Source organism: Argentina silus (assembly GCF_951799395.1).
Source record: "Argentina silus genome assembly, chromosome: Y".
NCBI lineage: Eukaryota > Metazoa > Chordata > Actinopteri > Argentiniformes > Argentinidae > Argentina > Argentina silus.
This window is the reverse complement of record NC_139654.1, coordinates 26,246,162-26,263,424: the sequence shown is the minus strand read 5'-3', so window position 1 is coordinate 26,263,424 and position 17,263 is coordinate 26,246,162.

Below are 17,263 nucleotides of genomic sequence, written 5' to 3'. Positions count from 1 at the left end.
CCCAGCATCTGGTGGGGCCAAGGGGTTGCAGTCCTCAGGCAGTTATTGCATGCATCTATAATGATAACCTCATAGTACTATTAAAATCCAAACTTTTGCAGTGTAGAGCCAAAAGAAGAAAAAATGCTTCACTGTCCCATTACTTACGCAGAGCACTGTATTTCACCTATAAAAGTAACACAGCTTCAGTATTTAACGTAGCAATATTCTGTAACTTGTTGAAATTTGAAAATCGTCCTTGGTGACCTTTAAACAAAAGTTAAACAGTACTTTCATTAAATTAAATTAAATTAAACTTTATTTATATAGGACATTTGCAGACACAGACAACACAATGCGGTTCACAGAAAATAATAAATAAATAAAGGCAGAAAAGACAAAGTTAAAAAGACAACAAGACAAAACAAGCAGCCATGGAAGTTTAAATAGTAAAAACATGTGAGGACTGTAAAGACTAATGCATGGTCAACGAAAACATCAAATGTAATTAAAGGAATGAGTTACAGTGCCTATAGAAAGTCATCATACCCCTTTGAAATAGTTACTATATTTGTCGTACAGCCTGAAATCAAAACCCATTTGTGGGGGGACATGCAGCGTTCGACCGCATTGCCATGGATATTATCGGGCCATTTGATCGGTGTACACAGGGATATCGATTAGTGTTGGTCTTCATACATTACACAACCTGATACCCTGAGGCAATACCGCTGCGCAATATTTCTGCCAGGCGTGTAGCGCAGGCATTGTTTCAAGTGATCTCCCGGGTGGGAATCCCGAAAGAGATTCTCACCGACCAGGGCACCAATTTTATGTCACGCACCCTCAAGGAACTGTACGGGTTGTTGAACATCAAGGCGATTCGAACCAGTGTTTACCACCCGGCCACAGATGGCCTTTGTGAGCAGTTCAATCGGACCTTGAAATCGATGATCCGGAAGTTTGTGCACGAGGATAGTCGGAATTGGCAGAAATGGCTAGATCCCCTGCTGTTTGCGGTACGGGAAGTTCCCCAAGCTTCCACCGGCTGCAAGCCCAGGAGCGTCAAAAGCGCCTCTACGACAGGGGAACTAACCTGCGAGAATTTTCACCGGGAGACAAGGTGCTCGTACTGTTACCCAGTAGTAGTACGCTCGGACCGGGGGGATAGCTTGCAGGTGTATCACGTAAATCTCCTTAAAAAATGGAACGACTTTTGCTCTGGGTACAATAATTCCAGAGAGAGATGAGTTCGGACCGGCAGTCCCAAAATCAAAAACTAGCACTCCGGTCGGTATTGATAACCACCTCTCTGCAAGCCAGGCCACGGACGTTGCAGATTTGCAAGCTAGGTTCGCTGACGTGTTCTCTCCCCTGCCCGGTCGGACTACGCTTATCGACCACCATATAGAAACGCAGCCGGGTTTAACGGTGTGCACGCGTCCCTATAGGCTGCCGGTACACAAACGAGACATTGTGTGCAAGGAATTGGAAGCCATGCTGGAGCTGGGTGTGGTCAAGGAGTCCCGCAGTGACTGGTGTAGCCCCATCGTGCTTGTCAACAAGCAGGGTGGGTCTATACGGAAGCAGAAGAGGGGCGGTATCCGGGCTAGGCTAACGGCTAGTCCAACTCGCCCAGCCATACCATCCATCATCCTGGCTACCGTACGATCCTTGGACAACAAAATGGATCACATACGACTGCTGAGGTCAGCGAATCGGACAGTGAGTAACTGCTGTGTACTTGTTTTCACTGAAACATGGCTTAACGACAACATCCCCGACTCCGCTGTACAACTTGAGCAGCTGACATGCTATCGAGCGGACAGAGCCCTCGTCAACGGAGGTAAACAGCGTGGCGGCGGAGTTTGTGTTTACATTTGTGATGCGTGGTGCCGGGACGCTGTGGTAGTATGCAAACACTGTTCACCACTGGCGGGGTTTATGATCATAAAGTGCCGTCCTTTCTATCTGCCGAGGGAGTTTACTGCGGTTTTGCTAGCCGCAGTATACATCCCTCCAACCTCCAGCAACAGTGACAGGAATATGGCACTTTGTGAACTGTATCAGGCCATCAGTGAACAACAGACAGCACACCCAGACGGATTTACCATCCTCGCTGGAGATTTTAATCATGCTGATCTTAAGACTGTCCTACCAAAACTCCATCAGCATGTCAATATCCCAACAAGAGGGGAAAACACCTTGGACTTGGTCTACACTTCTCACAAAGGAGCATACAAGGCCTCCCCCCTCCCCCACATCGGACTCTCTGATCACATCACTGTTATGCTAATGCCAGCATATAGGCCCAGAGTGAAAGTCGGAAAACCGGTCCGGAAAGAGATAACTGTGTGGCCGGAGGGGTCCAGGTCTGCTCTCAAGGACTGTCTTGCAACAACAGACTGGGACATGTTCAAGCAAGCAGCCACACAGAACAACCATATGGACAATGAGGAGCTTACAGACACCGTCCTCTCTTACATTCGTAAGTGCTCTGATGATGTGACCCACAAAAAGACCATCATCACTCGGGCTAACCAGAAGCCATGGCTGACAGGGGCTGTCCATCGGCTGCTGAGGGCCAGAGACAAAGCCTTCAGAGCCGGGGATGAAAATGGCCTGAGAACAGCGAGAGCCAGCCTGTCCCGTGGCATCAGGAAAGCAAAACGGGACTACACCAACAAGATTACCTGCCACTTCAAGGACAGCAGAGACACGTGGAGCCTGTGGCAGGGCATTCAGACCATAACGGACTACAAGCCCGCGCCACAGACCTGCGACAACAACATCTCTCTGCTCAACAACCTCAACAGCTTCTTTGCACGGTTTGAAGCAACAAACAACACAAGCCCACAGAAAACTCCCCCCCCCCCCACGATCAGGTCCTGTGCCTGTCTGCTGCCAGTGTGAAGAGGACACTCTCTACCATCAACCCCCGCAAAGCAACAGGCCCAGACAACATTCCAGGCCGTGTGCTGAGGGACTGCGCAGAGGAGCTTAAGGATGTCTTCACGGACATCTTTAACACTTCTTTGAGTCAAGCTGCTGTCCCATCACATTTCAAGACCTCCATCATCATACCTGTGCCAAAAAAATCCATTCCATCCTGCTTCAATGACTATCGCCCTGTAGCACTGACCCCCATCATCATGAAGTGCTTTGAACGGCTAGTCATGTCTCACATTAAGTCCATCCTCCCCCCCCACCCTGGACCCCTTTCAGTTTGCATACCGAGCAAAACGTTTCACAGAGGACGCAATCTGCTCTGCTCTCCACCCAGCCCTCACCCACCTGGAAAAAGCAGACTCATATGTGAGAATGCTTTTCATAGACTTTAGCTCAGCATTTAACACCATAATCCCACAACAACTGATCTGTAAACTGGACCCTGTAAACACCTCCCTCTGCAACTGGCTGCTGGACTTCCTCAGTGAGAGACCACAAGCAGTACGAGTCGGCAACAACACCTCGAGCAGCATCACACTCAGCACAGGGGCCCCCCAAGGCTGTGTGCTCAGTCCCCTGCTCTTCACCCTGCTGACTCACGACTGCACACCAACCTACAGCACCAATCACATGGTGAAGTTTGCGGACGACACAACTCTGGTGGGTCTCATCTCCAAGAACGACGAGACCCACTACAGGAAGGAGGTCAACCTTCTGACCACGTGGTGCAGAGACAACAACCTCCTGCTGAATGTCAGCAAAACGAAGGAGATTGTGGTCGACTTCCGGAGAGGCCACACCGAACACCCACCACTGACCATCGATGCTGCTGTGGAGAGAGTGAGCAGCACCAAATTCCTGGGGGTGCACATCAGCGAGGACCTCTCCTGGACCACCAACACTGCATCACTGGCGAAGACAGCCCAGTGGCGCCTCTACTTCCTCCGCAAGCTGAAGCGAGCGAAAGCTCCCACACCAATCCTGACAACATTTTACCGAGGCACCATTGAAAGCATCCTGTCCAGCTGCATCACTGTGTGGGGCGGTAGCTGCACCGAACACAGCAGGAAAGCACTGCAATGCATAGTGAACACAGCTGGTAAGATCATTGGTGCCCCACTCCCTTCCCTGCAAGAGACTTACTCCACCCGCCTCACCCGAAAAGCTACCTCGATTGTGAGCGACGCAAGCCACCCCGCACACAGTCTGTTCAGCCTCCTGCCTTCTGGAAGAAGGTATAGGAGCCTCCGTGCCCACACCACCAGACTCACGAAAAGCTTCATACCCCAAGCTGTCAGGAAGCTAAATTCTCTCCCCTCACTTCCCCCAGCCACATCCTCCAAGCTGTCAGGAAGCTGAAACCACCCCCCCCCTCCCAACCCTTCAGCCCTCCCCCCTAAAAACACTACGGACTCTGGACAATCCACTATTCTATTGTTATAATCTACTATTGCACTATTATTTGTACACAGAATACACAGTATTTGGCTGCTACTTACTGTCTTTACTGACTGTTCTTTTTGCACTGTTTAAATTATTTTTATTGAATGTTTTACTTTTAGTATGTCTTGTCTTATCTGTTGTGCCTGGGCACTTTATCTGTCTCACCGTGGGAGAGTGAGAAACGTCCTCTCGATTCCTTTGTATGTCTTGACATGTGAAGAATTGACAATAAAGCCACTTTGACTTTGACTATGTGGATTATAGAAGGGTTAATGCGGTCTCCAAATTCGATTCCTACCCGATGCCCCGGGTTGACGAGCTCTTGGACCGGCTTGGCACGGCCAGGTTTTTTATGACATTGGATTGCACGAAGGGATACTGGCAGATTCCCCTCTCGCCGGTATCCCGGGAGAAGACTGCATTCTCCACTCCGCTCGGGTTGTATCAGTTCACGGTGCTCCCTTTCGGGTTGTTCGGAGCCCCAGCCACTTTCCAGCGCCTCATAGACCGCATTCTGCGGCCGCACTCTGCCTATGTTGCTGGCTACCTGGATGACATTGTCATTTACAGTGACACCTGGGCACAGCATATGCAGCGTGTGGCTGCTGTTCTGCGGTCCCTGAGGCAGGCGGGGCTGACGGCCAACCTGAAAAACTGTGTGATCGGGCGGAGGGAGATCCGGTATCTGGGGTACCACTTGGGTCGAGGGGAGGTGCGGCCGCAGGTTGAAAAGACTGCGGCCATCGCCGCCTCTCCGCGGCCCAAGACTAAGAAGGAGGTGAGGGCGTTCCTGGGGCTGGCTGGCTATTACCGGCAGTTCGTGCTGGGCTTCTACGAGCTGGCCAGTCCCTTGACGGACCTCACCCGGAAGGGTGCCCCGGATCTGGTCCAATGGTCGGGCTAGTGCCAGGGGTCGTTCGAGGCCCTTAAGGGCGCTCTTTGTGGAGAAACGGTCCTGTATGCGCCTGATTTTAACCTCCTTTTTCTCCCTAGAGACGGACGCGTCGGATAGAGGCCTGGGAGCAGTGCTGACCCAGCGGGTGGAGGGCCGGCCGGTGCTGTACCTGAGCCGCAAACTGTCGGAGAGGGAGGGCCGGTACAGCACGGTGGAGAAGGAGTGCCTCGCCATCAAGTGGGCAGTCGGCGCCCTCCGCTACTACCTCCTCTCCAGTGGCTCCACCGCATGAAGGATGTGAACGCAAGGATCACCCGGTGGTATCTCGCGTTGCAGCCCTTCAACTTTTCGGTCGTGCACAGACCGGGGGCGCAGATGGTCGTGGCAGACTTCCTCTCCCGTGCATGGGGGGGGGGGGGGGGGGAGTAGGCTGTCGGCCATCGTGACCCCAGCCTGTGTCGGGCGGTGGGGGTATGTGGGGGGACATGCAGCGTTCGGCCTGTAGAGGGAGCTACAGGACCGTGGCCAGGGTTACGGAAGCGAGGCTTTGTTGCGCACCTGTTGCGAATGAAGCCTCGTTAACGAAATGGTTTAAGATGTGTGTGCCTCTGCTTTCGGGAAGGAGCTGAAAAGCTGGGACTGGAAAGTCGACCAGGGACTCATGATTACGAATGATAAAGAGTAACAGTGTGAATAAACTGGGTTTTCCCTTATCGCAACTACTGAGTCCGCCTCTGTGTCCAAGGACATTGTTACAGTGTCCTACACAGTTCATATAATGTGTAAAATGTAATTCCACCAACATGTAGATTTTAAAGCTCAAAATTACTTTTTCAAAATTCTATATACTTCTTGTTGATTAAAATTAATTAATGAATTAAAATAAATTGTGCTTATTTCAGCAAAAATAAGAGAAAATATTGTGATACCATCACTTTCCATTCATATTTTAACTTGCGCTTTTATGTTGAAGCCGCAAAAACGTCAATAAGCAAAACCGGAAGTCTTAATGGAGCTAGATGGAGCTTATTGGAGCTCAGAGAACACAAATATTTTACAGTGGGGGATGGGTTTACCAAATCTGACGCCGGTGCTTGTGGATCTCTTGCAGTTTGTTCGGCATTTAAAGGTTAAATGCTATGCCCTGCCCCTGAGTAGGGGTTAAATAAAGACAATTTATTAGTCAGATCGATCTGGGACACCAAACTACTGTCCAAGAGAATGGTCAGCAGGGAAAGGAAGGGGTTTGCAGTCAATTTTATAGTAATTTTAGGTAATAAACATGAAACCAGGATATAAGGCTCATCTCAGTTAGGCTTGGCGCCAGTGAGTCTGACATGTTATCAACAGAGATCTTGGGGTCTGGTACCCCTTGTTGTAAACCACATTCCAAGGGTCACTCAGGAAAATACATTCTAACATGGATTAAATTAATTTTTTCCCCTCATCAATCTACACACAATACAAACAAACAGACAAAGCCAAAACAGGTTTTTAGAAATGTTTACTCATTTATTAAAAATGTAAAATTGATATCACATTTATATAAGTATTCAGACCCTTTGCTATGACACTCGAAATTGAGCTCAGGTGTATCCTGTTTCCACTGATCATCCTTGAGATGTTTCTACGACTTGATTGGAGTCCGGCAGAGGCCTCAAGTAAAACGAGAAGCGGGGGACTGTGCATTTAAATCAACAAAAGTTGGTGTATGGACACTGCCATTGCTGAGAGTCACAGCTCTGGCACAAGTGTAGGCCGTTTTACCTGCCTAGAGGGTTTACAGCTATTGTTGTAGCCCTCCGAATGCTAATCTAACAATGAAAGAACTCCATGCTGCTATTAGCAAACAACAAACTGCACACCCGGATGGAGCCTTTATTGTTGGAGGGGATTTCAACCACTCCACCATGAGAACTGTACTCCCAAAATTCCACCAACGTCTCATGCCCCACTAGAGGAGACAGCACTCTGCCATTCCCCTCCCCCACCTGGGACAGTCTGGTCACCTCTCATTGTTCCTACTCCCCAAGTACACACCACTCATCAAATGTGTGAAACCAACAGTGAGGACAGCCAGAGGGACTCTACACCAGCGTTTCCCAACCGCTGTGAGAGATCGTTGGGTGTGCCATGAGAAATTATCCAATTTCACTTTTTTTTAATTAACATTTATTAATTATTATCTGCAAATAATATGCCATTGTCGAGTGTCTGTGCTGTAATATAGTGACTGGCAGAGTAATGTAATATTCGTCCGGGTGGCAGCAATTGCCTCGTTCCTTCTTAGAGACAAGAGAATTAGTGACGCATGCGACAGGTCGTGGTGACAGTGATGGAGAAGCTTTTAAAAAGGAAAAATGCAAACTCCGAACTGGGCCCTGGACAAGATTCTGACCCAGGTGAAGGCCCTAGTATGAGTGGTGGTAAAAAGGAAGCAAAGACGGTGAGCTCGAGGCAATACAGCGAAAGCTATCTTTCGTTCGGATTTACTTTCACCGGGGATGAGACGACACCGACTCCATTATGCTTGGTGTGTGGCGAGAAGCTGTCCAACAGCGCCATGGTGCCAAGCAAGCTTAAACGGCATCTCCAAACGAAACACCCGTCGCTTCAAAACAAGCCGATGGACTATTTTGTTCGCCTGCGTGAAAACACAGAGAAACAGGCAACTTTTATGAGAAAAACCACAAAGGTAAATGAGAAAGCCCTCAAAGCTAGTTACCTTGTTGCTGAACTCATAGCTAAATCAAAAAAGTCCCACTCTGTGGCAGAGACATTAATACTACCTGCCTGCAAAGACTTTACCAGCAGAACTAGTTCCTGTGTTGGATTATGTTGTGCGCATAGTGAACCTTGTGAAGACACAACCTTTGAAAAGTCGTATATTTGCATCTTTGTGTGAGGAAATGGGAGCGGAGCATAAAGCCTTCATACGGAGGTTGTCGCGCGGCAAGGTGCTGGCCCGTGTGTATGAGCTGCGGGAGGAACTTAAAGTGTTTCTGACAAATGAGAGGTCCGATTACTCAAATCTGTTTGCAAGTGATGAGTGGTGTGCAAAGATGGCATACCTGGCAGATATATTTTATCATCTGAATGAACTGAACACACGGATGCAAGGCCGAAATGAAAACCTGCTTACAAGCACAGATAAAATAAATGGATTCCGTTTAAAGGTGCACCTCTGGCAACAACATGTGCAAAGTGCCAACCTTGAGATGTTCCCACTCACAGAGAAACGGCAAGATCACACTGCTGCACTGTGCGAGGTAATAGGTAAACATTTGAAAACTATTGAGGAGAAGTTGTCATTTTATTTCTCTTCAGCCTCCACTGAATGCCTTGACTGGGTTAGGGACCCATACAGCTCAGCATCAGTTGTTGGAAAGGACATGACTTTACAGGAGCAGGAGGAACTAATTGAACTGAAACAAGATTGTGGTTTAAAGCTAAGATTAGCTGATCTTCCTTTGGACAGTTTTTGGTTGACTGCTGCCAAGGAGTTCCCCATTCTGGCCAACAAAGCTGTTTTGACATTGCTCCCATTTTCCACAACATATGTGTGAGCTGAGCTTTTCAAGCCTAACTGCTATAAAATCTAAAAACAGAGAGAGACTGAGAGCTGTTGAAGAAGAGCTTTGTGTGTGTCTTTCTTCAATTCCTGCCAGGATATCGGCTTTGTGTTCATCTAATCAGGCCCAGGTTTCACACTGAGTGAGGATAAATAAATTGAGAAACTAATATTGTAATTATATATACTGTATCAGGCTACAGAGTGTCATTTTGTAAAATATTTGGTTGGTGGTGTGCCGCAAGATTCTTCCAATGTAAAAAATGTGCCGTGGCTCAAAAAAGGTTGAAAAACACTGCTCTACACTACAGCACCAGTTTCAACACACTGACTGGAGTATGTTCACCACTCAGGCCACTCTAGACTCCCACATGGATATTGATTCATATGCTTCTTCTGTTCTGGATTACATCATAGATGTGTCAACATTGTCACCACCCACAAACATAAAAACTTTCCCCAACCAGTAGCCTTGGATGAGCAGTGAGGTCCGTCTACTGCTGAAGGCACGCAACGCTTTTAGATCTGGCGACACAGAGGCCTACAGCTCATCCAGGGCTAACCTGAAGAGGGGCATCAGGAAGGCCAAACACAACCACAAACTGCAGACCGAGGAGCACTTTCAGAACAACTCTGATCCCCGACGCATGTGGCAGGGCATCCAGGCCATCACGGACTACAAGCCCAAAAACACAAACTCCCCAACCAGCACTGCCTCCCTCCCCTAAGACCTCAACCAGTTCTACGCTCGCTTCGACCGGGGCAACAAGGAACCAGTCGTCAAAGCTGAGCGACCAGCCGACCAGCCCCTCACACTCTCCACCACTGATGTGTGCTGTGCACTGAGCAAGGTGAATGTACGCAAGGCTGCTGGTCCTGACGGCATCCCTGGCCACATGCTCAGGGCGTGCGCTGGGCAGCTGGCCAAGGTCTTCACTGACATTTTTAACCTGTCACTGGCCCAGGCAGTTGTCCCCACGTGCCTCAAGTCAGCAAATATCGTGCCGGTGCCGAAGCATTCTGCTGCAGCGGGCTTGAATGACTTCCGCCCCGTTGCACTCACCCCCATCATCATGAAGTGCTTTGAGAGGTTGGTCCTGGCTCACCTTAAAGACCACCTACCCCCCACACTGGATCCCCACCAGTTTGCCTACCACCCGAACAGGTCAATGGAGGATGCCATCTCCATGGCACTACACTCCTCCCTGACCCGCCTGGATAACAACAACACTTACGCGAGGATGCTGTTCATTGACTTCAGCTCAGCATTCAACACCATCATCCCCTCCAAGCTGGTCATCAAACTCAGTGACCTTGGCATCAACACCTCCCTCTGCAACTGGACCCTGGACTTCCTGACCAACAGACCCCAGTTTGTTAGGTTAGACAAGCACACCACCTCCACCCTGACCCTGAACACCGTGTCCCACAGAAAACAAAAATGTAACCGTTTGGCCATAATGACCATTGTTATGTTTGGAGGAAAAAGGGGGAGGCTTGCAAGCCGAAGAACACCATCCCAACCGTGAAGCACGGGGGTGGCAGCATCATGTTGTGGGGGTGCTTTGCTGCAGGAGGGACTGGTGCACTTCACAAAATAGATGGCATCATGAGGAAGGAAAATTATGTGGATATATTGAAGCAACATCTCAAGACATCAGCCAGGAATTTAAAGCTTGGTCGCAAATGGGTCTTCCAAATGGACAATGACCCCAAACATACTTCCAAAGTTGTGGCAAAATGGCTTAAGGACAACAAAGTCAAGGTATTGGAGTGGCCATCACAAAGCCCTGACCTCAATCCTATAGAAGATTTGTGAGCAGAACTGAAAAAGCGTGTGCGAGCAAGGAGGCCTACAAACCTGACTCAGTTACACAAGTTCTGTCAGGAGGAATGGGCCAAAATTCCACCAACTTATTGTGGGAAGCTTGTGGAAGACTACCCAAAACATTTGACCCAAGTTAAACAATTTAAAGGCAATGCTACCAAATACTAACAAAGTGTATGTAAACTTCTGACCCACTGGGAATGTGATGAAAGAAATAAAAGCTGAAATAAATAATTCTCTCTACTATTATTCCGACATTTCATATTCTTAAAATAAATTAGTGATCCTAACTGACCTAAGACAGGGAATGTTTACTAGGATTAAATGTCAGGAATTGTGAAAAACTGAGTTTAAATGTACATTTACGGCATTTAGCAGACGCCTTTATCCAAAGCGACTTACAACAAATACATTTGTTTAAGTAAGTGAATCATCTATCCAACAGTCATCATAAGACAAAGTAATCAATGCTCACACCAGAGGCCATTGGCAGTCGTAATGCCAGAAGCCAATTTTTTCTTCTTTTTTTAAAAAAATTATTTATTAACAGGAGAGAACTTGTATAGGGGGGAAGTGGGGGTGAAGAGGTCTTAGGAAGAACTGTTAAGATGTAGCCTGAAGAGATGGGTTTTCAATCTATAGCGGAAGATCGGTAGTGACTCTGCAGTCCTGACAGTGGGGGGAAGCTCATTCCACCAGCGGGGCGCCAGGACAGTGAAAAGCCGTGACCGAGTGGCGTGGCCGCTGCATCCACGTAGAGGTGGCGGTGCCAGGCGGGCAGCCGGGGTGGAAGAGTGGAGTGATCGGGCAGAGGTTTGGGGGCTAACCATTGCTTGAGAGTAGGGAGGGGTTGTTCCCTTTGCCGCCCGACAGGCGAGCACCAGGGTCTTGAATCTGATGCGAGCTGCTACCGGGAGCCAGTGGAGGGTGCGGAGGAGGGGCGTGACATGGGAGAATTTGGGGAGGTTGAACACCAGATGAGCGGTAGCGTTCTGGATGAGCTGCAGAGGTCTGATGGCGGAGGCGGGGAGTCCGGCCAAGAGTGCGTTGCAGTAGTCAAGGCGGGAGATTTTGGACCAAAAGTTGTGCTGCTTCTCTGGTGAGGAATGGACGTATCCTTCTGATGTTGTAGAGCAGGGGTTCTCAACCTTTTGCAAGCTGGGCCCCCCTAAAGCTGGTTCATTGCAGTTGGGGCCCCCCCTCCTCCCGGCGCCACCCCCACTACACCACCTTGCATAGATAGATAGTTAGATAGATAGATAGATAGCCCTAGGCTAGGCTATTATTGTTAGGCCCACACTATTATTATTATTATTATTATTATCATCATCAGTAGCGGTAGGTAGGCCTATTATCATTACTAGGCTATTGTTATAATTGGCAGTAGCACCAGACTTCTAATGTGAGCTTGCAGGCATTATTATTATTATTATTATGAGTAGTGGTAGGCCTATTATCATTACTAGGCTATTGCTATATAATTATATGAGGTTACATGCTTTATTGTTGTTGTTATTATTATTATTATTATTATTATTATCATCATCATCAGTAGGCCTATTATCATTACTAGGCTATTGCTATAATTGGGAATTGGCACCAGACCTCTGATATGAATTTATGCTTTATTATTGTTATTATTACTAGGCCTATTAGTAGGCATATCATCTGCATTTTTTACAGAAGCTTGCAGGTAGGCGATGTTAATGTGAGACCTGAGCCTGCTTTGCCTTGCAAAGATCCTCAATTCTTGGCGCAATGTCTGATAAACATAGCCTCAAATCATCCTCGATTTGTGCACGATTGCGGTATTTCGTTTTGAGTGCAGTAATTTTTGAGAATCCTGCCTCACACAAATATGTCGACGCGAAAGGGAGGAGAATCTTCAAGGCGACGTCACAGAGTTGAGGGTATTCCTGCATCAATGCTGCCCAGAATGACGAAAGAGGGCAGGAGGTAAAGAGTTCCTTCAGCCTACTGTCACTCTTCAGCTCAATAAGCTGTTCCTGCATATCAATTGACAGCTCGTTTGCTGTGCACACAAATGGATCTCGAACCCACGCAAAAGAGCGATAATCCTCTTTAAAGTACGTCGCAAATTGTTTTCTCATTGCTGACAGGTGCTCAGACGCTGATTGAAATAGAGAGGAGAAATCGTGTGACGTGCCTGCATCAGTGATAAAGTCTGCAAGGCTGGGGAACATGTCGCAGTTCCCTCGACTGATGCGGCCATGCCAGAGGTCAAGTTTTTGTGTGAAGGCGTCCACTCTGTCTGCGAGGAGCAAAATATGAGTTTCGCGGCCTTGCAAAGACAGGTTGAGGCCATTCAAGCGGTCAAATATATCGACCAAATAGGACAGAGACGCAAGCCACATAGTGTCATCCAGATGCTTCGCCAGATCTGATTTGATTTCTGTCAAAAACCACTTCACCTCCTCTCGCAGCTCATACAACAAGCTGTAACACCCGCCCCCTGGAGAGCCAACGAACTTCAGTGTGCAGAAGCAGCTCTTCGTGCCCTGACCCCATCTCCTGGCAGAGGACCCCAAACAAGCGAGAGTTTAGCGGCCCGTGATTTGATCAGATTTATCATTTTCACGGATTGGTTCAGCACGGAGTCAAAGAGAACCGGCATTTTTTTAGCAGCTAGTGCTTCGCGATGGACCATGCAATGTGTGTGTGGAGTGGAGCTACTTGCTGAACGCGAGCAGCTAGGCCACGCTCACGGCCCGTCATTGCCCGCGCACCATCGTAGGCCAATTTGATTTGTTTGTGTGTTATAATAGTCCAACCACTTGCATTTCGACATGGGGGGAATCTGTTGCATCTCCTTTGTAGGTCTACTAATAGCCAGTGAGTCCGTGATTTTTTGTGTTTTTTTGTGTTTTTTTTCCCTCCCATCCTGTAGCCTACTCGCGCCCCCCCGGGAGGGTGCCCCACCGGTTGAGAACCACTGTTGTAGAGGAAGAATCTACAGGAGCGTGCTGTCGCTGTGATGTTCGCCGCACAAGATAAGTGGTTATCAAGGATCACCCCAAGGTTCTTGGCTGTATGGGAGTAGGTCACACTAGAGTTCTCTACTGTGATGGAGAAGTCTTGGAGAGGGCAGGCTTTCCCTGGGAGGAAGAGCAGACAGCGAAGAGTGGACAGCAATCCTCTCCACGTCACCTGGTAGGAGCGACCGGCCAGGTAGGATGCAAACCAGGAGAGTGCAGAGCCAGAGATGCCCAATTCTGAGAGGGTGGAGAGAAGGATCGGGTGGTTTACTGTGTCGAAAGCAGCGGACAGGTCCAGAAGAATGAGAACAGAGGAGAGGGAGGAAGCTCAAGCGGAGTGGAGGGCCTCCACGACAGCGAGGAGAGCAGTTTCAGTAGAGTGCCCAGCTTTGAAGCAGGATTGGTGAGGGTTGAGGAAGCTGTTTTGAAGGAGGTAGTTAGACAGTTGGTTAGAGACAGCACGTTCAAGGGTTTTAGATAAGAAGGAGAGAAGGGATACCGGTCTGTAGTTATGGACAGCAGACGGGTCAAGAGTTGGTTTCTTGAGAAGAGGCTTGACTCTGGCTGTCTTGAAGGCAGCTGGGACAGATTCTGTGGATAGAGAGGAATTGATTAAAGTGGTAAGGAACGGAAGGAGGTCTTTGGAGATGGATTGGAGAAGGGGGGAGGGAATAGGATCGAGGGGGCAGGTGGTTGCCCGCTTGGATATGACCAGAGGCGAGGTGCGATTTCTTCAGGATGTCCGCCAGGCATGCTCATTCGACTGTAAATGGGTAAACACCTTTAAATCAAAGCTGGCACCACCAAATCCGTCTACAGACAGCATGCTCACAAAGCAAAGACTTTGTCTCATTAATTTTCAGCTCTGGCACCGCAAGTTCACGTTGAACGTATTTCACATGATTGAAATGAGAGTTTTCCTGAATCAATCAATAATGATTGCCTTATATATAAAACTCACAATTGTCAATCTGTAAACAAATCATATTTTCACTGTTTTACTGCCCGTATCCAACAAGTCATTTGTAGTTGACTACTGTCTATATTTGACTGTTCTTTTTCGCCCGTCATATCATGTGTCATAGTTGGCTACAAATAAATAACTTTTATATAGTTTCCATATTATTGCTGTAGCTTTGGACAGTTGTTGATATTCATGATCTGTAGGCTACACATTTTGATTCAGCTCCTGTGTGTGCTTGCTTGAGCTCCGCTAACAACAAACTCAAATGGTTTCCCATTAACAAACAAAAGTGTGACAATTTATCTTGCCACTAGAGAGTATTTTAGGTATACAATTCAAATGCTGAGTACAATCCAGTCCCACTCCTCCCCTAGAACAGTAAAGTTATTCATTTACAAATTCCGTTAGTTTATAGAAGATTGACATGCAAACATTGATTTTACTGTAGCCAAAATGTTGCAGAGCGAACGTTATCAATTCCATTTTGCATCACAAAAATAATAAAATGGTTGTGTTCATTTATGCATTTTAAATTATTTGTAGGCTACCCATCTTGGAAGTGTGGGCTTTAGGAGTAGTCTAACCAGTGTGGTATCTAGACTACCAAAGCGCAAGTTGCTATCGGTATATTAAGCAGTGACCTAAGACAGAGAGACTTGTAAATACTTTTGTTCTCTATCTAAATGCATGCAACATGGCAACATACGTAGGCTAATGTTACGGCAGTAATGTGTTGTGTGTGTTTTTGTTGTTCCCTGTGCCTCTTCCCAGGTTACCGCCCTTTCCCTTCCTGTTCTGGCTGCACCTAACTTCTCGCATCCTTTTAAACTACAGGTTGACGCTAGTGCTTCTGGAGCCGGTGCTGTGTTGCTGCAGAATGGAGAGGGAAATGTTTGCCATCCTGTGTGCTACTTCTCCACCAAGTTCAAACGCCATCAGCTGAACTACTCCACCATTGAGAAGGAGACTTTAGCCATGCTCCTTGCTCTGTAGCACTTTGAAGTATATGTTGGCTCAAGTTCATACCCAGTGATCGTGTACACCGACCACCCTCTTGTCTTCCTAGCCCAGATGTACAACCACAACCAGCGGTTGATGCGTTGGGCCCTGTTGGTACAAGGCTACAATCTGGAGATAAAGCATAAGAAGGGGGCAGAGAACTTTGTGGCTGATGCACTGTCCCGTGGGTGAGGGGCTTTACACGTAGTCTTTACATTTGTATTTCTCTTCCTTGACAGTGTTACGCTTGCAGATTACAAACTACCCGTTTGCTCTTAAGGGAGGGGGTGTTACGGCAGTAGTGTGTTGTGTGTATCTTTTTGTTGTTCCCTGTGCCTCTTCCCAGGTTACCGCCCTTTCCCTTCCTGTTGTCATGGTGACGGCATAGGTGTGCCCACCTGTTCCCACCTGGTTATCCAGGGTGGACTATAAAAGGCTGGGAGGAACTCACAGATGTCCCCAGTGGGCCATTCAGCAACCTATCGTGTTGTGTGTGTTGTGCTATAGCGCTCCTTTACTACGGTGGTAGTGTGTGCCGGTGTCGGTAAATTTGACTCTCTTTGAGTGTGTTTAATTACGGTGTTAACCTTATTTTGCTTAACTGCTATCCTTTGTTAAACCAGTCCTCGCTTTCTCCCCTTTTTGAGAAGGTAGTTTTCAGTTTGCATTTTGCAAGTTCTCGGAACTTTGCTACTTTGCTAATCAATAAATTATTGGTTTATCTGTATTCTCCCGTCTGCCTCCGCTTCTTTGTCCCCCGGTCCACTTTATTGTTACGCCCCTCATCCCCTAGACCTTACTTGGGGACGTAACACTAACATTAGATAGATCACAGAAACATGACATTTCTGCTGCGATAAGTAGGGCAGTCAGGATGATGGGGCTTCAGTAATTTATACAGACAGAACAAACTCTCTTTTCAAATGTCGTTGATTGGCAGTGAATTACAATATAGTGGGGGAAGGTGAACAAATTTGTCAGCAAATGTAGGCTGATGTCACAGTTATCTTCTGCTGTCCTATATAGGTTGTCCTATATTGCGCCACAATAGGTTCTGCCAAATCCATGCACACTTTATCCCTATGTTCTCTGCACTGTGAGAGAATGCGTGCTGACGGTATAACAGTAGATAAGTTGGTCCCATTGCTTGATCCTTGTTAAAATAACCTGATATTTAAAACATTGAGCTGCAATAATAAATTTGATTTTGCCAATCTATCTGATAAGGCAAGCTGATGAGGCAAACCATTCTCTTTTCAAACATTCTTCACAGCTCGTCACCACCTTGTGGTGGCTTTCGGCAGCACTTCACACGTTGCGGCATTGAGGTAGACCACTGCTGCAATGGCCACTGGTCCACTGTAAGTGTGTTTTGTCCCTCCCCAGTTTCGAGGTCTCAGGGGGGTATCAGTGAAGTGTAGAGGGGCTATTAATTCCCCCAGCCCCTGGTGTTGTGGCCTGTTTAGTCCGGCTTCATATGGGAAGGAGATTGTGCGTGACCCCTCACATATCACAATATGACCCTCAGACCCCCCAGTGACCTGGACTAGAGCAGTCATGCACAGCCCCGTCCAACACCCCGTCCAAGAGGAAATACCATACATCATTGGCAATGAGTGGTGCTGATTTTATGCAGGAT